We start from the raw sequence: 25193 nt of genomic DNA, 5'->3' as shown, positions 1-25193 counted from the left end.
TGGAAAGGTCCATCCCCTCGAGGCATTAGTTTGGACTTCCTTTGAGTAGGAAAGCGATCCTTCCTCAAGTGAAGCCAAACCCAATCGCCTTCATCAAACAACAATGCTTTTCTCCTTTTATTGGCAAGTTCAGCATACTTGCCAACCTTCTTCTCAATTCCCTTCTTGATGTCTTTATGCAAAGTTTTCACAAAAGAAGCCTTTTCATCCCCATCTTTGCACAAGACATCTCCAAGAAGGGGAATAGGAAGAAGATCAAGAGGTGTTAGGGGGTTAAACCCATAGACCACCTCAAAAGGAGAATGTGAGGTGGTAGAATTTACTACACGATTATATGCAAACTCAACATGGGGTAGTAAATTCTCCCACACTCTAGGATTCCCCGAAATAAAACATCTCAATAGTTGTCCCAAAGTTCCATTTACCACCTCGGTTTGACCATCAGTTTGTGGGTGGCAAGTGGTAGAAAATAAAAGCTTAGTCCCAAGCTTGCCCCACAAGGTCTTCCAAAAGTGACTCAAGAACTTGGGATCTCTATCGGACACTATAGATCTAGGAATCCCATGCAAGCGAACCACTTCTTGGAAGAAGAGGTTTGCAATGTGGCATGCATCATCCACTTTGTGGCAACCATTTAATAACCATTGAATCAATTGAGGAGGTTCTTGTAAAAATGGAAGTTGAACTTTTCCCTTTTGATAATTGTACCAACCAGTCCCCGAACATCGACGTTAGGAATCGACATCAGACCTCGCCAACGGAGGGAGAGACCGAACGTCGGTGATCTGAACAGCTATATTGGGCCACGTGAGGTGGGCCCCAGAATTACACTAGTTACCAGCTAAAACATCAGATACGAGAGGAAGCCCTAAGACACGGGGTATCCATGCAAGTGATGTGTATAGCGCATTTAGGCACGACACGAGTAAATAGTCCTTGGAGGCGCTAAGGCCTGTTAGGGTTAGGGTTTCCAAGGGAAGCTGCATGCATGGCACGTGAATACTTAGGGCACCCACAGAGCAGATGGCCCCAGAGACTTGGTGCATGAGTTGGTACCCAGGCGTCCATTCTGTTAGTCGTTGCACTCCAGTAAAAGGGATTCATATGTGCTAGATTACACTAAGATTGTGTGATAACGACGCAGGGACATTCTCCAAGGAACCCTAGACATGGGTAACAAAATAGAGGTAAACCCTAATTTCAACCTATATAAAGTGTGTTAAGCCCTAGCAAGGTACACAATTTCTAAGACTGAAACTACTTTATACACTCACTATTTCGTTGCCCTAATACTGACTTGAGCGTCAGAGTGCAAACTGTTAGAATGTATGGCTTTAAACTAGAGGGGAGGTGAATGGTTTAAATAGGGTTTTCGCAAACTTTTTAGTCTAGAATGAAATTCCTTTGAGAAAACTTGATTCAAAATTCAGTTTGTCAAAAATACAAAGCAATTAATACAGCATCAGAAAAACAATCGGTTGTTTCGCAGAAACAATCGGTAGTTTATACCAGTTGACAAATATACAAACTGAAATTAAAAAGTTTAAGGGAGAGAGAGATTGCACACATAGTTTATACTGGTTCACTCTTAAACCAAGAGCTACATCCAGTCTTCCCAGAAAACCACTGGGGAATCCACTAAGTAACCAAACCTAGATTACTTACACACACCACCAAAGAAGTGACCTTGATCCCCCCAAGAAACACACTTCCTTTGGCTCAGCACATACACCACCAAGAATGTTGATCTTGACAACCTCAAGAGCACACAATACTTCTTGGCCTAACACACCAGAGTTTACACAAAGTACAAAAGGATTACACTTGTTACAGAATGATCTGAAATCAATACAAATGAAATCCTATTCCACTCTCTCTTGATCAAAGCAAGCTCAAAGCAACCTTTTAACTCTTGAAAGCAAAAACAGTGAAAAACTCAAATCTGTTTTTCTATGATTAAATCTCAGTTCTTGTTTGTTACAAAAGATGAACAAACTCTTTATAGCTTTCAAAGAATGGTCAGAGCATTTAAAACAGGAGTGCATTCAGCTACAAAATCATTTAAAGCTCAGTCAACGCAAAAAATAGTTTTCTGTTATGATTTGTAAACAAACAATCGATTGAATGTGCGAATCAATCGGTTGTTTTGGTTTGACAGTAAGTCAATCACCAAAAAAAGTTTTCAACCTTTTTCAAAACACCTAAGAGTAAAACAATCGGTTGTTTTGACAAAACAACAGGTTGTTTTGACAAAACAACAGGTTGTTTTGACAAAACAACAGGTTGTTTTTCACTTAGTTTCAAAAACACTTTCAATTCAAAAGGTTTGAAAATACTTAAGCTTTGGATTTAATCAAGAGTGGATTTACACAGATAATCTATCCCAGATCCTATTCTAAGGCACCTCAGCAACATCAAGCACATCCAGCCTTCCATCAAACTCAAAGGATTTGGATTCTTCAAAGCTTAAACACACTTGATTCAACAATCTCCCCCTATTTGATGAAGACAAATCCCTTATTGCTTGTGTTGGACTTGATTGAATCTGAAGCAGTTCCCGCAAAACAAAGTTTAAGCAAAGCACAATATCTCTGATAGAAGGTTAGAGCAGTAAAACAAAAACAACATATCAACAATTAGAATACCAACATATCAGTAGAAAACAACAAAATTAAAGTTCACTTAAACAAAACATAGAGTTTGCAGAAAATAAAAGACAACACGGCATAAAATCTACCCTTATTTGTCTTCACAAATAGACAATAAGAAGAGATAAAAAGGAAATTGTTCCAGATTATACAGAAATGAAAAACAAAAGCACTTAAACTGATACAGGGCAAAAACAATCGGTTTTTTCAAGCATTCAACCGGTTGTTTTTCCTTTAATCATCCTTGCCATACTGAAGTTCAAAGATCTGATTTTGAACAGCTTCAATCTGTTCATCCAAGGTCATAAATCGAGTATCCATGCTGTTGAATTTGTTGTCTATATTCTGGAAGTTGCTCACACATAAATCATGGAGATTTCTTTGATTCTCGGCAAAGCCATCAAGCCTATTCACCATGTATCTTTCAAAAGAAGACATAGAAGGCATCTCATCCCCTTGATCTCCTACACTGGTTCCAGCAACAAAATTGGTTGCAGGTTGTTCTTCATGGTGAATGTCCATGTCAGCAACTTGATCTTCTACATCAAAATTAGCAGCTGCAGCACTTGATAAACCACCATGATCACCATCTTTGCTCACCCATTTTCCATTTATTTTGGTGAATCCCATCTTGCTTAGAGAGCCATTGTTCATTTCTTGTGTTGACTTAACCAACTCAGAGGTCTCATCTTCAAGATTCACTTCAAAATAGAGCAAGAATTTAAAGATTAAAACAGCATAGGGATAGTGGTAGTCACTTAACCTCATGGATTTTTGCATGTGCTCTTTGATGATATGGATCCAGTTGATCTTGATCTTCTTCATGATGAAGTAGATGTATACAAGGTCTTCTTTTGTTAAGATAGAATGGTTGCTCCCCCTTGGAGTAAGAATCCAAGTTACAATAAGAGCAAACATCCTTTCATCCAGCTTCAAGCCTCCAATCGAACAAGTTCTCACTTGGGCTTGTTGATTCTTCAAGCAACTCTTGTAGTATTGGACTTTGTTAAAATCCTCCACTACTCCAAGATTTCCCTTGTTGATCCTTAGACCGGTATATTTCAGGCCAGCTACAGCAGTCCGCACATCATGAGTGATCTCCATGTCAACACCCTTCACATGAGAAACAAGATTGTTTCCTTCAAATTTGAGATTGGTGTAGAATACCCGAATCAAATCAGGGTATATGTTTCCCTTCATCTCCAAGAACCTTCTCAACAGCTGGTCCTTAAGAAGCTTCCTCACATTGTCTAGCTTTTGGCTTTTCAGCCAATCAAAGGAAACAACTTTGGGGTTGTTAATCACCTTTGTGCTAGTTTCAAAGCGATACCTTTCAATGAGCTCATTATCTCCTGAAAACCAACCCTCAAGTCTCCCTCCAGACCTCACAGCTCTTGTTTTGATCCTCTTTGATGTAGGAGGAGTGGACTCCATGATAGCAGAAAAAGTGGAAAAGAAGACCCACACAAAGAGAGCAAGAGATGGATCAATTGATTGTTCTTGTGGGAGAGAACAACTGCACCAGAATTTAAAGAGAAACTGAACCATACTGCATTCGATTGATGTGAGTGGGTTTCAGTCTTCAAAGAGTAAAGACTTGGCCAAGACCTGCACAGAAAACGTCAAAAAAAGTAGAAAATCACATGGTCATCACATGTGATCTTTGACTAGTCATAAAGGCTCTTAAATTTTCAAAATTTTGGAATATATTCCTTTATGACATGTTGTAACTTCCCCCAGAATATGATCAAGCTTTCAACACAGCTTTATTGACTCAGGATTCTTTCATAATTGAGATCTGCAACAGACAGAATTTAAAAAAGAATTAAATTCATTCTTTCACAGTGCTGTCAGAGAGGAAACAATCGGTTGTTTTTCTACAGCAATAAAACAGATTTGAAATTATTAAGAATTAGCAGATAGGATTCAATGTAGATGTAATTGATCATTTAACAAGAGATATTTAGGCATGAATTTGAATTTAAAAAGAATTAAAGACAGAGATAAGGAAGGTCTTAATCTTTATGAAGTTCCTTCAATGAGTCATTTGTTTGTGATCAAGAAGCCTCTTTTGACTATTGAGAAACTTGGACTGGTACATAACATTGATTCAACTCCAATGTTAATCTTTTCCTTCCAAGAACCTGATCAGATGACTCAGAGCCTCATGTTCTTCTAGATTCCCTGCATAAACATGAATTCAAGCAACAAGATTTGGTCCCCTTATAAATGTGGGTCCATTTGGTTTATATTTATCACTTGAAACCTCACAACCTTTGGGAATCCATTTCATAAAGCCTCTGGGAACAAAATATTTCCTTATTTTGCAGAATCTGACAGAATGGCCTTTCTTCATGCAATAAAAGCATGTAACAACTGGTTGTTTCGACTTAACAATCGGTTGTTTTAATGGTTGTTTTGAAAAATTATCTTGCTTGTTTTGTGGATTAAAACCTAGTCCAACTCTTTCGAAAACACAGTTTTGAGATGCCAAGACATTCTCAAAGTTGGATTTTCCTTTTGAAAGCTTATCCACAGTACTAACAAGATAGTGTACTTTCTTTTCAAGATTTTCACAATTTTCACAAATGAGAGTGTCACACTTGCAAGAAGAGTTTTTGCAATGAGTTTCCAGGTTTTCAAAATCACTTTTTGATTTTTTCAGCTCTTCTTCAAGTTCCTTAACTCTCTTGTCAAGCCAGTTGTTAAGCCCTTTTAATCGGTTGTTTGAAAGAACCAATCAGTTAGCTTCTTCATGTGTTTCTTGAAAAGCTTCAAGCAATTTACTATAATTTTCAGCATTTAGAGAAGCACATGAACTTACATCACTTAAGCTACATGACTCATCATCTCCTTCTGCAATCAAGCATATGTTTGCCTTTTCTTCTTCACTTGATGATGAGCTTGATGAGGAGACTTCATTCTCATCCCAAGCTATGTAGGCCCTTTTTTACTTTCCCTTCTTTTCTTTGTAGCTTGACTTCTTCTCCTTGCTTTCTTTATTTGGGCAATCTGCCTTTATGTGCCCTTGCTCACCACAACCAAAACAAGTATAGTTATTAGAATTAAAATCAATGGATTTTTTGTTTCCATACCTTTCTTTGTTGATGTCTTTGTTGCGGTTCCTTTTCAAGAATTTGCTAAACTTTCTAGATAGCAAGCTAAGGTTCTCTTCATCAATTTCATCATTCGATTCTTGCTTGCTTTTGTGCTTGACAGCTTTTAAGGCAATGCTTCTCACATGCTTGTCTTCACTTTCTTGAACATTGAGTCTATTCATCTCCAACTCATGTTCCCTAAGCTTGCCAAACAAAGAAGCCATACTTAATGATGTTAGATCTTTTGATTCAGATATAGCAATTACCTTAGGTTGCCAAGATCTATCAACACATTTGAGGATCTTGATATTTAGCTATTCTTTTTCAAAGGTTTTCTCAAGGCTCATGAGTGGTTGATGATGTGAGTGAACCTCTTTTGAACTTCAGCAATAGTCTCACCCTTGAGCATTCTAAACATTTCATACTCTTGGATTAGAGTATGCTTTCTGGCTCTTTTCACCTCATTGGTGTTGAACCAAGTGGTGTTCAAGTTTTGAAGAATCCAAATCCTTTGAAGGATGTTGAAGCCTCTGCTATGCTTGATGTTGCTATGCTGGTTTAAGCTTTGTCATGGGGTAGTTTATATGTTGTAATCCACCCTATGATTAAATCTAAAGCATTAGCATTCTCAATCTTTGTGAAAGTAAAATGTTTTCAAACTAAGTTAAAACAACCGATTGTTTTGTCGAAACAACCGATTGTTTATACTTAGGTGTTTTCAGAAAAAGATTGAAAACTGTTTTGAATGGTTGAACTGTTAAGTACCAAAACAACCGACTGATTCAAGGAAACAACCGATTGTTTGTTTTAGGACCATAACAGAAAAACTATTTTCTTTGACTGAGCTTTAAATGTTTTAACTGCTTACGCTCCAGTCATTAAATGTTTTGACCAATCTTTTAATGCAATTTAAGAGTTTGTTAAGATTTGATAACAAACTACATCTTTGAATAAATTCAGAAAAACAGATTTGACAATTAAGAATCTTTGACAAAGTTTTTCAAGAGAGTTTTTCAAAGTGCTGAGATTGCTAAGAGTTTGTGGTTAATCAAAGTGTTGGAATAGGATTCTGCTTGTATTGATTTCAGATTATCTTCTATAACAAGTGTAATCCTTGTACTCTGTTGAACAATTTGTTTTCTGTGTTTGTTGAGATTGGTTGTGTGTTCTTGAGGTGTTCAAGATCAGCAATCTTAGTGTTGGCCAAGGAGAGTGTGTTTCTTGAGGTGTTCAAGGTCATTCTCTTTATTGTGGTGTAAGTGATCAAGTGGTGATTGCTTAGTGGATATCCTCAGGGTTTCTGAGAAGACTGGATGTAGCTCTGGTTTGGAGTGAACCAGTATAAACAACTGTGTACAATCTCTCTATCTCTAACTCTTTAAATTCAGTTTATTTGTTGTTTGCTGGTATAAACAACCGATTGTTTCTTCAAAACAACCGATTGTTTTTTCTGGTTCTATAGCTTTTGCTTGCTGTTTTGGCTAACTGAATTGCTGAATCAATTGGTTCCTGAGATAAATTCATTCTAGTTTTGAAAAGTTTGCGAAAACCCACTTTAAACAATTCACCCCCCCTCTAGTTTAAAGCCATCTTTTCTAACAATTGGTACCTTCATGAGTTACCTCCAAGGTGTCCCACATCTCCTTTGCTGATTTGCATTGAGAGACCCTAAAAAATTCATCTGAATTCAAGGCAGAAGTTATGATGTTTTTAGCAATGCAATCAAATTTGGCATTCTTGCTTTCAGAATCAGTCCATTAAGACCAAGGTTTTTCAATGGAAGATCCATCTTTTTCAAATTTTGGAATAAATGGGTCATTTTCAATTGCATCCCAAATTCCTTTGTCACGGGATTCAACAAAGATTTTCATTCTGACTTTCCAAAATTGGTAGTTCAAACCACAAAACCGAGGTGGTCTGTTGATTGAAGCACCCTCCCCAAAGGGTAATCTATCAGCCATATAAAAACAGTTTTCGGATCACACTTGAATAAATTTCAAGAACCAAGCTCTTGATGCCAATTGCTAGAATGTATGGCTTTAAACTAGAGGGGGTGAATGGTTTAAAAATATTTTTTGCAAACTTTTTAGTCTAGAATGAAATTCCTTTGAGAAAACTTGATTTAGAATTCAGTTTGTCAAAAACACAGCAATTTAATACAGCACCAGAAAAACAATCGGTTGTTTATACCAGTTGACAAATATACAAACTGAAATTAAAAAGTTTAAGGGAGAGAGAGATTGCACACACAGTTTATACTGGTTCACTCTTAAACCAAGAGCTACATCCAGTCTTCCTAGAAAACCACAGGGGAATCCACTAAGTAACCAAACCTAGATTACTTACACACACCACCAAAGAAGTGACCTTGATCCCCTCAAGAAACACACTTCCTTTGGCTCAGCACATACACCACCAAGAATGTTGATCTTGATAACCTTAAGAGCACACAACACTTCTTGGCCTAACACACCAGAGTTTACACAAAGTACAAAAGGATTACACTTGTTACATAATGATCTGAAAACAATACAAATGAAATCCTATTCCACTCTCTCTTGATCAAAGCAAGCTCAAAGCAATCTTTTAACTCTTGAAAGCAAAAACAGGGAAAAACTCAAATCTGTTTTTCTATGATTAAATCTCAGGTCTTGTTTGTTACAAAAGATGAACAAACTCTTTATAGCTTTCAAAGAATGGTCAGAGCATTTAAAACAGGAGCGCATTCAGTTACAAAATCATTTAAAGCTCAGTCAACGCACAAAACAGTTTTCTATTATGATTTGAAAACAAACAATCGGTTGAATGTGCGAATCAATCGGTTGTTTTGGTTTGACAGTAAGTCAATCACCAAAAACAGTTTTCAACCTTTTTCAAAACACCTAAGAGTAAAACAATTGGTTGTTTTGACAAAACAACAGGTTGTTTTTCACTTAGTTTGAAAAACACTTTCAATTCAAAAGGTTTGAAAATGCTTAAGTTTTGGATTTAATCAAGAGTGGATTTACACAGATAATCTACCCAGATCCTATTCTAAAGCACCTCAACAACATCAAGCACATCCAGCCTTCCATCAAACTCAAAGAATTTGGATTCTTCAAAGCTTCAACACACTTGATTCTACACAAACGGCCGGCAAGGCGCCATTTGTCTTTGCAGGGGAGAGATTCTTCAACCAAGGAAGTTCGATTCTCATGCAGAGATAGGAGGGCCAGAGACTGTCGTTCGAGTCAACCGCCGAGAACAATAACATATAGAGAAATGACTGTTTTGATATGTTTGTGTTTTTGTATATCTTTCTTCATACCAAACTTCAACCATATAATGCTCACACTAAATAGCAGGTTGTCCAAATACAACAATTTCTAATTTGGGAAAAATTAATAATTAATTATGTTTGCAATATTATTTCTACATAACATATAGTATATAATAATATATAAATGAGTGTTTTACAAATGCACTTTTACGTTGAGCTCTTGAATACAAATCACAAATGAAAATGTTCTTGTTCGTAATCCAATATCAAAACAACAAGTTGCATAGTGATGCTTAACATGAAAGATTTTATTAAAAAAAATCTAATATCAAAACAAAGCACATAAAAGATGATGTTAGAATGAAGCAAGAGAATTTAGATGTAAGGTATAAGACTATAAATTACCTTTGTTTTCTTCATTTCGAACATCATTGTCATAATTTAATGTCTTTGTAACTGATTTAAGGATGAAAAGGGTACCTATTGTTTTTGCAATTTCTGTATAATATGTTAATAACTTCCGAGTGTGGCGAAGAATGTGTTTGGCTTGTGCTTCCAACACATTCAATAGAGAAATGTATTTGGCATGTGCTTCCAACACATTCAATAGATAGTTTCGTTGATAATAAAAAGTTAATAATAATAGCTATAACTCACCACTTTTTTATATAGAGTGAGTTTAGGTAGTACCTGATAATTTCTTATTATTGTTATGCAATGTTCCTGTTTGTATATTTGTTCTTTTGCTCTTTGAGTCTTGTGAATTAATGTGAGTTGATTTTAGATTAGCACATATTTTAGGAGTTTCACTTTTGGATTATGATTTTCATTAGCAGAATATGGTGAAACTCAAACCAGATTGCCACTGGACACGAACTTAATCTAGTGGTTAAGTAAGTGTGAAGGTTTTCTTCAATAGAGCAAAGAAAAACACAATGTAAAAGTAAAGATGATGAATTGCGAAATTCTATACAAGCAAAGATATTAGTGTTGAAGAAGAGTTTTGATGTCTCCAAATCTCCATGGATTGCTTGAAGACTGACTGTAGCTTAGTTGGGTGTGTTATGGGGTAGTTTGAATTTGTTAATTCACTCTTAGTTTGAATCCAAAGTTGGTTTAATTCAAATCTTTTTGAAAAGAGTGTTTTATGAAGAAGCAAAAAAAACAACCAGTTGTTTTATCGTTTCAATCGGTTGTTTCATACTTAAGGTTTTCGAAACTGATTTTGGCATATTTGAATTTGGTTGACTTTGTTGTCAAACCAATTCAATCGGTTATTTCGACAAAACAACCGACTGTTTTTTTAACTGTCTTAACATAATTTTGTTAAGTTTGTTAAATGTGCTTTAAATGATTTGAAACTGATTTGGCTTTTACAATAAATGTTTTCAACTGCTAATTGGAGTATAAATGTTCTGTTATACGCTCCTAGCATTAAGGTTACAAGATCAGTTCTTGAAATCAAGTTTTCTCCAAGATTGCTTAAAGCTTTGGATATTTCTCTAAGAGTGAAATAAGACTTGTTGTGTACTTTGATTTGATTTGTACCAGGTGTGATCAATCCTATTTCTTCTTGATTTGTAATTCTGTAAGTACTGGTGTTCACAGATTCAGAGGGTGTTCGGATCTGTGGTGTGATTGTGGTGTGCCAAAGGAAGTGTGTGTTCTTAAGGGGATCAAGATCACTTCTTTGGTGGTTGTGTTTGTAATCTGTGATTGATTGCATAGTGGATATCCAAGGGTTTCTGGGAACTGGATGTAGCTTTTGGGATAAGAGTGAACTAGTATAAATTTGTTTGTGTGCTTATCTCTTTCCCTGAAATCTTTAATATCTGTTTTAAGTTGTTTTTATTCACTGCTGATAAAAACAACCGATTGATTTTTTGGAAATCAACTTAATCAGTTTTGTTATTTGGCTTCCTTGATTTCTTTCTCTGTAATTCATCATTGGATTTCATTATACCTTCAAAGTTTGTGAAAATCGTTTATAAACAATTCACTCCCCCTCTTGTTTAAGGCTATAAATTCTAACAATAAGATGACCAAATTATAAGAAGAGAAATAAAGAACATAGATGGATAGGAAATGTCGTAATGAAGAAAAGGAGAAAAGAGAAGAGATAAGAGAAGCTTATGGGGAATGAAGGGGATGATCACGCCACTTGAAATGGGAGGGGATTCCAAGATGAGTAGTGAGGAGTTGCCACTTGAAGTATCCTCTACTCAAGATAAGATCCAAAATATGAGAGCACTCACAATTTCACTAAAGCAGAGTTTATTTACTTTCAAAATTCAATGTGAATATACAAGAGGCAAGACACCCTATTTATAGAAGGTGTCTTGGAGGGCAAGAGAGAGAGGAGAGGGGCAACCAAAGACAAAAACCTTCTAGAAACTAGGTCAAGCCTAGTGTGCCACCCAAGCTAGGTCATTCTTTTAGAATCTAAGGTAAAAAGTGAGACTAAAGGAGTGGTCAAAGGTGTTTCTAGAAGCTAGGGAGAGTTAGGCTTAACTCAGGCCTAATTTATGCTAAGTGCACCCTAATCTACTAAAATTAGAAACAAAGAAACTAGTTGGTGCTCAGCTTCAATCATGTGGACTCTACTCTTGGTAATCCTTTGAGGAATGATAAGCTTTAATGCACTAGCTATGGACTGATCTTGACCTAATCTTGGGTCTTGTGTCATGCTCCTGGTCATCCTTATAGAGGATTGGGCTAGCTCAGTGTCTGCTCTATCTCTTAGGGTTCCACCATGTCTTTAACAACTTTTATTATTCTCTTTTCCAGGGTAGGGTCAGTCTAACCCGTTTCTAACATTGGATGCTTTCTAGGGTTCTGTTCACTACCATTAGCAAGGTTGGCCACCCTTGTGTCTTTGGAGGCCCTAGACATGGCTATCATTTTCTTCAAGTCAAAACTCTTGCCCATAACCTTTGTCAAATGAAACAAAAAATCAATAAGTTAAGCAATATAAAAATATACAAACAACCAATATGTATGAGCATTACCTATAAACATTTTCCTAAGGTCCTCGCCCAGAGGAACGTTAAGGAGACTCTTCCAATTTATAGGGCCTTGATGAGCTTAAGGCTCCTCTTTTCAATAGGGGAGAGAAGGTTATTAGCCTTAGACCAATTTTTCCTGTCATTGCTAATATTAGGAAAAGCGAGGGAAAAAATTTGGATAGAAAAGAAGTTCTTTCTGAGTATCTTGTGGCGTGCTTTTGAGTTTAAAAAATCTATCTTTAAAGTTTTTTTAACAAAGAAGCATATACAATAAAGAGTGGTCCATGATAATAATCGTGATATTTATTATACTTTTATTACACTAAGTTCAAGCAACGAGTCAAACAAGATCAGGCCTGAATTGTAAATTATTGTAAAGAACAACCTAGGTTATTTATCTAGTAATGCTGAAACCAAATCTCTTTTTAAACTCAGATTTCCGAGTTTGGTGACGTGTGTAATACCAGGTGAATAAGCAGAGCAGTTAATATCCATTAACAATATGGATATTAACCACCTGCAGTTAACCATATATTTTGCTGGTAACCACTCTAAAACACTTATAACCACACTAATGTGACTATGAAGCTCGACACCACTACTTGCAACTGAATTGGTTACTAGTACGTGTCATAACTCTATCAAATCTATAAATACAATTACATAGAATATATCTCAATGATTCAATACTTGATACTCATTTATTATGCAGATATTATTATTATCTTACTGACTTGAGCGTCAGATAGTCTTGTGCATATGAACTTCCACTCAATTTCATCAATAAAACTAAACAATCCTTCAAGACAAAGATCAGTCAATAAAAACAACACGAATTCACCCTCGAACAACCTAAACGCTAAAACCGACAAGAACAAATTTTCTAAGTCATTTGTTATCTCAATGATGCTTCCATCAACAAGTGATAAGTTTTTAAAGCATTCAATGTGCATTTCTATAAGCAACCCCTTTTCTCATAATAATGTGATTTATATATAAGCCTTAAAGATTAACTTCCTTCCACGTTTTGCGGCAACAGGGCATTGAAGAGTAAGCATCGAGATCATGGGGACTTATATCCAAATATCATAAAGGTTGAATCCAACTCTAAGAAATAACACGCTGAAAATTACACTCAAATATTAGTTATTATTTTTTATAATTTATAACTTAATGTATTAATAATTAAAAGTGTTATATGTAAATTTATTATATATATAAATTTATATTCCGTACGTTCAATATTGTCATGTCATTAAGAATTGAGATTAAAAAAAATAATTACACATTTTTTTCTCAATTTATTGATACTTTAAAAAGAAAATTAGGATAACTCTTAACTCCAAACATACCATACCTAATAATATTATCTTAAAAAAAGTTGAAATTGGAAAAATATGTAATCAAATAACTATATACCTTTTACACCATTTTAATTTACCACCTAGTTTATAAATATTCGGCCTTTTAACCTTTTTTTTTATAAATTTTCAGTTAATTTTTAGATCACTTCTACAAGATTGCACCCTTAAATTTTAAACCAACAACTACTTGTTTCATGCTAAATAAAAACAAAGTATATATTATTATTTACATCGATAACAATTATTACACCAAATCAATCAAAAGGATTTTAGCTAAATATGAATATAAGTTCATTCCAAGAACAAATAAAATTTAGGAAATATTAGATGGTAATAATTTACTAGTATAATAAAATTTCAAAAACATGTAATCGGTGATTTTTGTTTTATTAGGATTTGAAATCTTTAAAACTAAAAAAAAATGTTATAATCAGACAAGGTACTTTGTAAGTTATGATGGTTAGGCCACCAAAATACCAAACATTGCTCCACCGTCTAATTACGGTCACAACCCACAAACAGTATCTTTGACCTATTTCATCAGCCCTTTATTTAACACTGAATACACGTTAAACCCATTCCCAATAAATATATTTCTATTCACGACCAATAACTTAATTAATCATTCAAAACAATATATATTGAAATTTTTCTCGGTCGGTCTGCTCTTTTTTTCAAAAAAACTTTTATTGTGTCTCTCATTCTTTTTAATTTCTCGAATTTTGTACTTGCAAAATATACTCTAACGTTCAAGTCAAACTTCAACATTCGACACCAGTGTATTTAGTATTAGATGATGATATACCTAATCCTTTGATATTTATGTTTATTTATATAATTATTATGAATTTTTCATTATTGAATTAAGTTAATCTGTAATTAAGAATACACTATTTAACCTTTCGATCTTGACCAAATATTAGACTTTGACTCGATTGTAAGGACCGATGTGGTACTTAGTAAAAGTAAAAAAAAATTGACAAAAAAAAATTTATATTAATTTTTTATTCACTTTATTTGTGTATTCCAGCTTAAAATAAGGAAAACTTGGTAGCTATATTATTTAGAAAGTTGATGCTATTTATGGTGTATGTTAAACATTAATTTTAATTTATTAATCTTTCTCATAGTATCCTATAGCTTATAATTTATTTTAATCTATCATTATTCTCGTTTCAATTATTTTGTTCATTAATTAACTTAAATTATGATAATATTGTAATTAGTCGTATATTTTATTATATATTTTTCATTGGGAAATGAAAATAATATTTTCAATTTAAAAGGGAAAAAGTTTTGAAAATAAATTAAAATTAAATATAACATTTACTTCCACGTGTTTCAAAATGATAAACTAATTTATTTAGTTAGAAACATTTAGTAAATTAGTTCATTAACTACTTAAAAATGTAAAAGAAAATATAATAAATTTATTACGTAAATGAAATTTATGTTTTTTCAAATATATTATTACATAGTTATAATTTTAGATTTATTAAGATAATTAAATTCTTTTTGAAATTTACGGTAATTCTATATACTTTTTAAAAGTTGTACATTTTTTTTTTTCATTTGGAGAAGATATTTTATTTAAATCAATTGATATAACGAGTATTAATTAATTTTTTTATTTGTCAATTCAAATTATATATATATATATATATATATATATATATATATTTTACTGTGTTTACACATAGTATGATGTAATGATATGAAACTTTTATTACTTCACTTTCTAATATTAAGTTTTTTAATTTATTTTTTTTTTAAATAATTCAACAAATAGTAAAACTAATGCAATAATTATTTCTATATAATTCAAATAAATAATAAAAATAAAAATAATTTAAAAACAATAAAAAAATATACTAAAATATAAAAAAAAAAAGTTAAATAAACTATCCGCTACAACCTAGAAACTAGCAAAAAATAACTTATAATTTATAAACTGAAGTTTTAAAATAAATTATTTTAAAATATTTACTGAATAGTTTTATCTAATTATACAAATTTAAAAGCTACTGTTATTACCTGCTACATATACGACATAATATACTCATCTTTTGTTACTCAATATTTTATTATTTATATTATTTTCATTTAAATGAAAGATAATTGTACTATCTAGGTCGAAAGGTCGAAAGACCGATAATAAAATTGTTCCTGTCGATTGACTCGCTTCGTTGGCGGACTTGAACAACAGCCTTTTCACCTTTTTTCTCCGTCTGAGAATCGTTATTCCTTGATCAAAGAATCTCTCACCTGCAAAGACAAAGGGCGCCTTGACAGTCGTTTGCACTCCGATGCTCAAGTCAGTATAAGGGCAACGAAACATCAAGTGTATAAAGTAGTTTCAGTCTTAGAAATTGTATACCTTGTTAGGGTTCTTGGCACCCTTTATATAGGTTGAAACTAGGGTTTACCTTTGTGTTGTTACCCATGTCTAGGGTTCCTTGGGGAACGTCCTTGTGCCGCTATTTACATCATCTTAGCGTATCTGGCACATAGAACTTTCCTTAACTGGAGTGCAACGACTAACAGAGTGGCCGCCTGGATACCAACTTGTGCACCTAATCTCTGGCGCCATCTGTTTCTGCGGGTGCCCTAAGTATTCACGTGCCATGCATGCAGCTTCCATTGGAAACCCTAACCCTAATGGGCCTTAGCGCCTCCAAGGATTACTTACTCGTGTCGCGCTTGAATGCGTTATACACACCACGTGCATGGATCCCTCATGACTTAGGCTTCCATCTTATCTAACGTTTTAACTGATAACTTAGTATAATTCTAGGGTCCACTTTTCGTGGCCCACTATAACGTTCAGACCGCCGAGGTCCGATCTCTCCTTCTAACGTCGATGTCTATGGTACTGATGTCCAAAGACTGACCAATCCCCTGATATGTGCGTCTGGGGCCCCCCTTACGTGGCCCACTTCCACTATCAGGCACCAATGTCCAATGTCTGAGGTCAATCTCTGGAATCGATGACCGAGGACTGGTCGGGACACAAGCCCCCCAATCTCGAGCTGTAACTTGTTTCAATGAAGAGACTAAGTGATCGCCCTAGGCGACCTACATGGCATTGGGTAACGAGATGTGAACAATACACCGAAGTTACGTCTCACCATACTTTTTAAATCAGCGTACACGTGGCAAGATCAATAGTTATCGCTTGTTGGCGCTTGCGCTTCTTCGTATACTGTTCAAACCTTTAAACCCTTACGCTCCTTCCATTGTTCCATTACTTCACTTGAGCAAATTACTTCTAAACATTTCTCTCGCTCGAAACGCTCGCTCTTCCTTTCTCAAAACTTAGAACTTCCAACCTTACTCGATCAAAGGTATGATCTTTACTTGTCGTTTGCTCTTGCTTTACTATTTCGCTGCTCATAACATGCTATAATTGTTCTGGGACTGTTTATGTTTTCTGCATTTTAGGGTTTCTGCACTTTACTTTTTCTCTGTTTTTGCTTGGAGTCTCTGTTTTCTGGGTTTTTTCAAGTCACTCCATCGTCTCCTTCTAAACCCTCGTTTTCTCCATTCCTTTCTCTCTTTATAGATGGCCAGAACGAAAACAAATTTGAACCCTCCACCCCGTGTTAACTATCAAGCCCTTTATCGATGGGCTCCCGAAGCCCTTCTGGCTGAGACCTCTCAGTTGAACACCCACGAGGACATAAATACATACAAACAAAGCGAATCCCAGGACAAATTTCACGTCTTCGGGAAAGAACTTTACGTGTACCTGAAGGTCCTTCCTTGCAAGAAGGGGGTCCCTATGTGTGTTGATGATCGGGTGGATCCTAACGAGCCTTTTTTCTTCATGTACACCATGGTCTTCAAGCGGCTAAAACTCCACCTTCCCTTCACGGGGTTTGAGCGCGCTCTACTCACCGAGGTCAACGTGGCCCCGGCCCAACTGCATCCCAACAGTTGGGCGTTCATGCGAGCCTTCGTGATTCCTCCTTCCGTAGATGTCTTCCTCTATTTCTTTGAGGCCAAGAACCCGGGAAAGAAGTTGTGGTTGAGCTTCAACGGGGTGGAAGGGAGGGTCCTCCTGACCCTTTTTCAGCAGTCATACAAAGGCTTCAAGAGGAAGTTCTTGAAGATTTGTTCTAGCATCCATGGCCCCACCCTTCTTGATGGATTTCCTATGAGCTCTTCTTGGATGTTTGTGGAAGATGGTGCGGAAGCTTAATGGAAGAGATGAACAAGGTCCTCCTAAGAGGTGTGGTGACCTTGAAGGTGCATGAAAAGTGTGGAAATGGGGAGGTTCGGCCAGCCCCTTTGAAGGTGGTGAAATGAAGATTAAAACCTAGAAGCTAGGCAAGGAGTAATGTATGGCACTAAATTGGCAACATAACAATACTCTATTCAATCTTGAAAATACAAGGTGTAGGTTCCTCTTTTTATAGGCTAAAGAGGACCAGATTTGATGACCAAAATGCTACACAAATGTAAGCCAAATGAAATGTAAAGAAGTGGCACATGGAGGCACATGGAGCACATGGCACATGGAGCACATGGCACATGGGTGCACATGGCCCTCCAACTTACACATGGCCAAACTTGATTAGTGAAGGCTTCTAGAAACCTTTAGCTAATCAAGGTTAACTCTTCCTTAATTCTAATGTGCAGAAAAAATAAACATTTGTCCACATGGCTATGCTATTTACACCCCAATTAAAACTAGGCTACACTTGATGGGCCTTCACGGAACATGTACCAATATGTCATTCTCCCATTCATAGCTTGATCCAAGTCTTCTTGTCCTAGACGCTCCTAGCTTGGTCTTAGACGCTCCTAGCTTGATCTTAGACGCTCCTAGCTTGGTCTTAGATGCTTGGCTTGGGTCTAGACGCTCTTGACTTGGGGTCTAGCATTTCATGGGAGGTTGTGCTTGGCCCTCCTCCATCATCCCCTCCCTCTTGAAAAGGATTTGTCCTCAAATCCAATGCTTTTGCTTCCTAGGGGAATGGTTGTGGCTGGATGGTGTCCATCATCTCCTCCTTCTTGAGAAGATCTATCCTCAGATCTTCAGACTTGATCTCGGATAGCAGCCTCTTGTTTTGAGAACTAGGATTACCCTCCCGGGTCAAACGTGTACCTACGGAAATCATCAAATAAAGCAGAGGTGTTAGTTTGAAAATTAATTTCACTAAGTTGCCATTTTTATTTTCTTTTGTGTTTGGTAACTTTTTACAATATTTCTTTTTTGATTGTTGTATGTGTTCTCTAATCATCTTATGCATTTTAAAATTTTCAATTGTGGTTACTTTCTCCTTAGGCACAAATCCTATAGGAGATGGTAACAACTCAAAAGAAGAAAGATGATTTAGCCCACATACAACCTCAAAAGTAGAAATATAAGTAGTTTTGTGAACTACTTTATGGTGTGCATGCTCATCTCTAGAGTTGTGTTTGTCTTTTATGATTACTCTAGGCATAGTGGAAAAAGCTATGTTTTCAATTTTATTTTGACCATTCTTTTGAGGATAAAAATTTGAAGAGTACAACTTAATTTCAAGTTTTTCTAAAAGTATCCTCGAATGATGGTTTTCAATTTTTGGAGCTCTATCCAACACTATGCTTGAAGATAAACCATGGAGACTGATCACTTCTCTAGAGAAGAGTTTATCCATATCCATGGAAAAACCTTTTGTTGTCCTAGGAAGCTCTAAGATAAAATCGAGGTTTATGTCTTCCCAAAGATCATTTGCAAAAGGTAAAGGAGTATAGAGTTCATGAGACATTGCCTTAGGCGTATTTGTAAAACAAGAAATGTATCTAAGGTAATGTCTTTGAACTTCTTTTCTCATGGGCGACAAAAGTTTTCCCTTTAAAAGCTCTAGAGTTTTATCAACTCTATTTTGTCCCATGAGTTCTCCTTTATGAAGAGTTTTTCTTTTATGTGTGAAGGCAGTCTCGTTGATACAACCATTGTTCATGAAAATTTTAATTCTTTGCAAGGGTTGTCTCAATAAGACATGACAAGTTTCTTTAGGTACTACCTCACATAAAAAAATTGGTTTGGTAGTTACCTATAGTTAACTTGACCTTCACTTGGGGATATCTTGGTATATATGTAAAATAATCTATGCAAGCCTCTTTTAAGGATTCTTCTTTTTTTTCTATGCTTACAAGTGTTCCTTTACAAAAGGTAAGGCTTTGAGGTTGTTCAACAAGACACATATTTTCAAAGGTATTTTTAAATCTTTTGTCTTGTTGAATGACCTTGTGGGAAGGAACACTCTTTTCCCACGCCTTTTGTTTCTCAAGGGTCTTCTCATGCTTTTCTTTTTCTTTTTCTTTTTCTTTAGCTTCCCTTTCGACTTCCTCTCTTTTCTTTTGTATTTTTCTTTCCTTTCTTTCTTTATAGGAAGCAAACAATTTTTCTACCCTCATTTCCCAATCTAGGCAAGCTTCTATACTTTCTTTTCCATGGAAATGGGGTTGGTCCACCCTAACCTCTCTTGGGTTTTCTTGTTATTTTCTATCTCTTCTATGTCTTCTAGGGGGTGCTTGATAATAATCATTTATTCTAAGGCTTCCCTCCCAAAAATAATCATGATCTTTAGAGATAGATGCATGAGAAGGTAATTTTTTTAAAATGTGAGACTTCTCATCCTTTGCTTTAGTCAATTCATTAGTTTTAGCCTCATTCTCCAATTGTTTAGATGAAACTGATTGCATATCCTTGGAAAGTTGTTTCAAAAGAGATTTCAAGGATTTCACCTCACTTTTAAGAGATTTAGAGGAGTGAGAAGACATGACTAAAGCTTTGTGTTTAGAAATGTTTTACTTTTAAGAAAGAGGAGGGAAGCTAATGAAGGTAGTTTTCCAGGTAAGAGAGGTGAGTCATAATGAACTACTTAAATACCAAGTCTTTGCCTTAGCCAAAAACTATCTCTCAAGACCTTCACACAAATCTTTCTTTAGGTAAATCACTTGAAACACAATGAAGATGTAGAAATCAAATTTTGAATGCAAGAAAACAATGCAAACTATTTAACAAACAAAACAAATAATCAAAGCTTTAAACAAGACTAAACAAAAGCAATTAACAATTGCTAAGCTAGAAAGTTCTAAACTAATCGGCCCTAGGTGAGGCTTCTTGGACACTTGGAGCCCTTGAAGACACACTCACCGTCTAATTGCGTAATTAAACAAGTAATTAACAAGAGTTAAGTAGAAAGAAATTAGATGAACTCCCTTTTGTTGATTTTTCTATTTGCACTTCTTTTTGTTGTCTCTTCTTGGTTGGGCCTTCCAATGTATGTGGTGTATTTAGAAGGTGTTTGTTTCTGCCCCTTGCCTTTGTTCCTCTTGGAATTAGGTAATTAATTCTTCAATCCAGCACCTATTAAGCAAACTAGACTCCCCTCAAGTCAAATCCCACTCAATCAAACACCAATTGATAATTAATTACACCACCAAGCTTAGAGGTCAAAGAATTAAAGCAAGAAACAAATTAATTTGAAAAACAGTACCACACAAAAGGAATTAAATGTGACAACTAGAAAGAGTTTCAAAGAAATTAGACAAGCAAATAAATGGTACTCAAAGAAAGATGGCACACAAAATGGAACCTATAGAATAGCACTAGATTTGATTTAAAAATCAAAAACAGCACCACTGAAATAATTGTTGTGGTCCAGAGAGCGTGATTTTCACTGATTTATGCTGAGATGGCCTTTTAGAATTTGCTTCTGAAAATTTATATGCATATAAATCAAGATCTTAAAAAAATTCTGGCATTGGTTTCACTCCAAACGCATGCACCATTTGTTTTTAATAATTTTTCTAAAATCAGTGTTCAGTTACGCCAGTTGTAGCGTCAAGATTGCACACTGTTTTTATAATATTTATCATTTTTTTTCTATTGATTTTTTTGAACTGATTCTTTTTTTGTCTTTTCCTTAACACCTCAATCTTACAAAATCCAGAGGATCAAAATTTTCTTATGTGGAAAAATAATTTTCTTAAGCAAAACAGCCAGCACAGAGTTATGCAAAACAGGGGATTCTGTAAATCTGGAAAAAAACAGCAATATATACCAAAAGAAAAACACAATGGAATTGGTGAAATGGAATTTGTGTAGATCTAAACACAAATATGAACTCAAGCTAAAAATAAAAAGCACCAAAGGATCAAAAACACAGCAGATTTAGATCAAGCATTTATACCAAAAACAAGAAACAAATAAGCCAAACAAAGTACTACTAGGATTTGATGACATTTTTGGAAGAAACATGACTAGACAAAACACATATAGATTCAGAAATTAAAAGACTCAAATGAACACAATATGAACCAATTAAAATTGCAAAAAGGACTCAAATACCTAAAATAAAAACAGCAACACAAACTATATGGAATCCTACCAAAAATTGCACAAAGATTGCTCAAGAACAATTGAACAAGATGCACCGATTGGAAATTCCAAACAGCACACCAATTCAAAACGAAAAATTAAAACAGCAAGACAATATGGAATCAAGATGAACAACTAGGAAATAAAAAGAACTCAAAAATAAAATGACAAAGAGATACTCATCTTTGAAGAACCATAGCTCATGATACCAAATGATGGATTTCCTATGAGCTCTTCTTGGATGTTTGTGGAAGATGGTGCGGAAGCTTAATGGAAGAGATGAACAAGGTCCTCCTAAGAGGTGTGGTGACCTTGAAGGTGCATGAAGAGTGTGGAAATGGGGAGGTTCAGCCAGCCCCTTTGAAGGTGGTGAAATGAAGATTAAAACCTAGAAGCTAGGCAAGGAGTAATGTATGGCACTAAATTGGCAGCATAACAATACTCTATTCAATCTTGAAAATACAAGGTGTAGGCTCCTCTTTTTATAGGCTAAAGAGGACCAGATTTGATGACCTAAATGCTACACAAATGTAAAGAAGTGGCACATGGAGGCACATGGAGCGCATGGCACATGGGTGCACATGGCCCTCCAACTTACACATGGCCGAACTTGATTAGTGAAGGCTTCTAGAAACCTTTAGCTAATCAAGGTTAACTCTTCCTTAATTCTAATGTGCAGAAAAAATAAACATTTGTCCACATGGCTATGCTATTTACACCCCAATTAAAACTAGGCTACACTTGATGGGCCTTCACGGAACATGTACCAATATGTCATTCTCCCATTCATAGCTTGATCCAAGACTTCTTGTCTTAGACGCTCCTAGCTTGGTCTTAGACGCTCCTAGCTTGATCTTAGACGCTCCTAGCTTGATCTTAGACGCTCCTAGCTTGGTCTTAGACGCTCCTAGCTTGATCTTAGACGCTCCTAGCTTGGTCGTAGACGCTCCTAGCTTGATCTTAGACGCTCCTAGCTTGGTCTTAGACGCTCCTAGCTTGATCTTAGACGCTCCTAGCTTGGTCTTAGATGCTTGGCTTGGGTCTAGACGCTCTTGACTTGGGGTCTAGCCTTTCATGGGAGGTTGTGCTTGGCCCTCCTCCATCACATCTAGACGGGTTTCCCCTCTATTGGGTGGAGAAGCCTGGACTCAAAAGGCCAAGGAGTCTGGAGGACCTAACCCCATCAGATTGTGAGATGTGCTAACTTCTTTCGGGCTTGGGAGTGGTGTTTGACACCGCTAAGTTGATCAAGCTCGAATTCTGCGCCAAAGCTCTTAAGAGCTATATTGGTACCTTTACCATTCTTGCTTCATATTTGTCGCCAACTGCATGTTCTTTAGTTCTGACCCTTCGTTCTTTGTTGTTCCTGTGCAGACATGGCCATTAACGCAAACAAAAAGAAGAAGTTGGCCGAGTTGCTGGCCAAGCGCAGGGCGGCTGCTAGTGTGGGCACCTCTACTCATGCTACCCTTCCTTCCCCTACTACTTCCGCGCCAAACTCATCAACACCAGCCCATGTTAATAAACGAAAGGGGGTGGTGGTGGAGACAAGCTCAGAGGATGAAGACACCGGCTCAGGCCTTGTCTTCAAGAGACATAGGGTGGGCGAAGTCGTGGCGCCTTCGCACTCTGCATCTAGTGGACTTACCCCAACCTTCAGGCATAACCCTCCAAGCGCTTCCTGCCCACGCGACCTTATTGTACTTGAAGGTGGGAGGGAGAACGCCCCTGAAGACCGCTAAACGCCTCCCGCTCTCAAGCTCCCTGCCCTTCTCCAACAAGGCCTTAAACGCTTTCAATACAAGGAAATGGTGGAGAGCTTGGGTGGCAACCTCCTCCAAGACTGCGTGGCTCAAGGACTTGGAGACTTCCTCGTCGTGTCCAGCCTTGCTCTGAGTAAGGCGCAAGACGCACAAGACTTGTAGGTTGAGGCAGCAAGGTTGGGTCATCGAGGGGCAACTCGTGCCTAGGGAGTAATCTTCTTGTTGTAATTTACCTTCTCGACAAACAATTTGCCCCTTGTATATACATGTTTATATGTTTATGACTATCTTCCCTTTCTTGAACTGCTTTGTCTTGATCATTTAACTACTTTTACTTGCATTAATTTCGACTAACAGTGCCTTCGACATTAGTTCGCCTCCTAGGTAGCACGCTTAACTTCGTCCACGTGCGCAAATCCCTTGACGGGCTTAACCTTTGTCGTACGAGGATAGGGAAAACTCCTTTTGCTGTTTTTGATCTTCCTCTTGCGAAATAAAGGAAAGGTCCCCCTGCTGATCTCGTCTTTGCCCTCTTTGGGTCAAAGGAGAATCAATTGCTGAAGTACAAAAGAGAGTCACTCACATTATCAACCAATGAGTCTTGGAAAAACCTTTGACAAAGAGGAGTTAAACATCAAGATTCTCAAGTGTCTTGATAGATCATGGCAACCTAAAGTCACGGCTATCTCTGAATCAAAGGACTTGACATCTTTGACTACAACCTCCTTGTTTGGAAAGCTTAGAGAACATGAGTTGGAGATGAATATACTCAATGTTCAACAAAGTGAAGACAAGCATGTAAGGAATATTGCTTTGAAAGCTGCCAAGCACAAGAATAAGCAAGACTCAAGTGATGAAAGTGAGGAAGAGAATCTTAGCTTGCTATCCAAAAAGTTCAGCAAATTCTTGAAGAGAAATCGCAACAAGGAATCCAACAAAGAAAGGTATGGAAACAAGAAAACTAGCGATTTCAATTCTAACAATTATACTTGCTTTGGTTGTGGAGAACAAGGGCATATAAAAGCTGATTGCCCAAATAAAGAAGGCAAGCAAAAGAAGTCAAGCAATAAGGAAAAGAAAAGGAAATTAAAAAGAGCCTATATTGCTTGGGATGAAAATGAAGTTTCTTCATCAAGCTCCTCATCTAGTGAAGATTAAAAGGCCAATCTGTGTTTAATGGCAGAAGGAAATGATGATTCAAGCAGCTCAAGCAGTGTAAGTTCTTGTGCTTCCTTAAATGCTGAAAATTATAGCCAATTACTTCAAGCTTTTAAAGAAACTCATGAAGAAGCTAACCGATTGGCTCTCTCAAACAACCGATTGAAATGGTTGAATAACTAGCTTGAAAATAGAGTCAAGACTCTTGAAGAAGATTTGGAAAATTCAAAAACTGATTTTGAAAATCTTGAAATGCATTCCAAAAATTCTTCTCATTTGAGTAGCTCTAAAGTTTGTGAAAGTTGTAAAACTCTTGAAAATAAGATCCACTATCTTGTAAGAACTGTGGATAAACTTTCAAAGGATAAATCCAACTTTGAAACTGTCTAGGGATCCCAAAAATGTGTTTTTGGAAAATCTGGTTTGGGGTTTTATCCTCAAAACAAGAAAAATGGGATTTCAAAGCCTTTTTCAAAAGTGTCAGAAAAACAACTGATTGAAAGATCGAAACAAGCAGTTGT

The sequence above is a fragment of the Phaseolus vulgaris genome, chromosome 6 (genome assembly GCF_051622355.1).
Source record: "Phaseolus vulgaris cultivar YP4 chromosome 6, ASM5162235v1, whole genome shotgun sequence".
NCBI classification, from domain to species: Eukaryota; Viridiplantae; Streptophyta; class Magnoliopsida; order Fabales; family Fabaceae; genus Phaseolus; species Phaseolus vulgaris.
The sequence above is the reverse complement of the archived record's forward strand: the minus strand, read 5'-3'. Positions refer to the sequence as shown.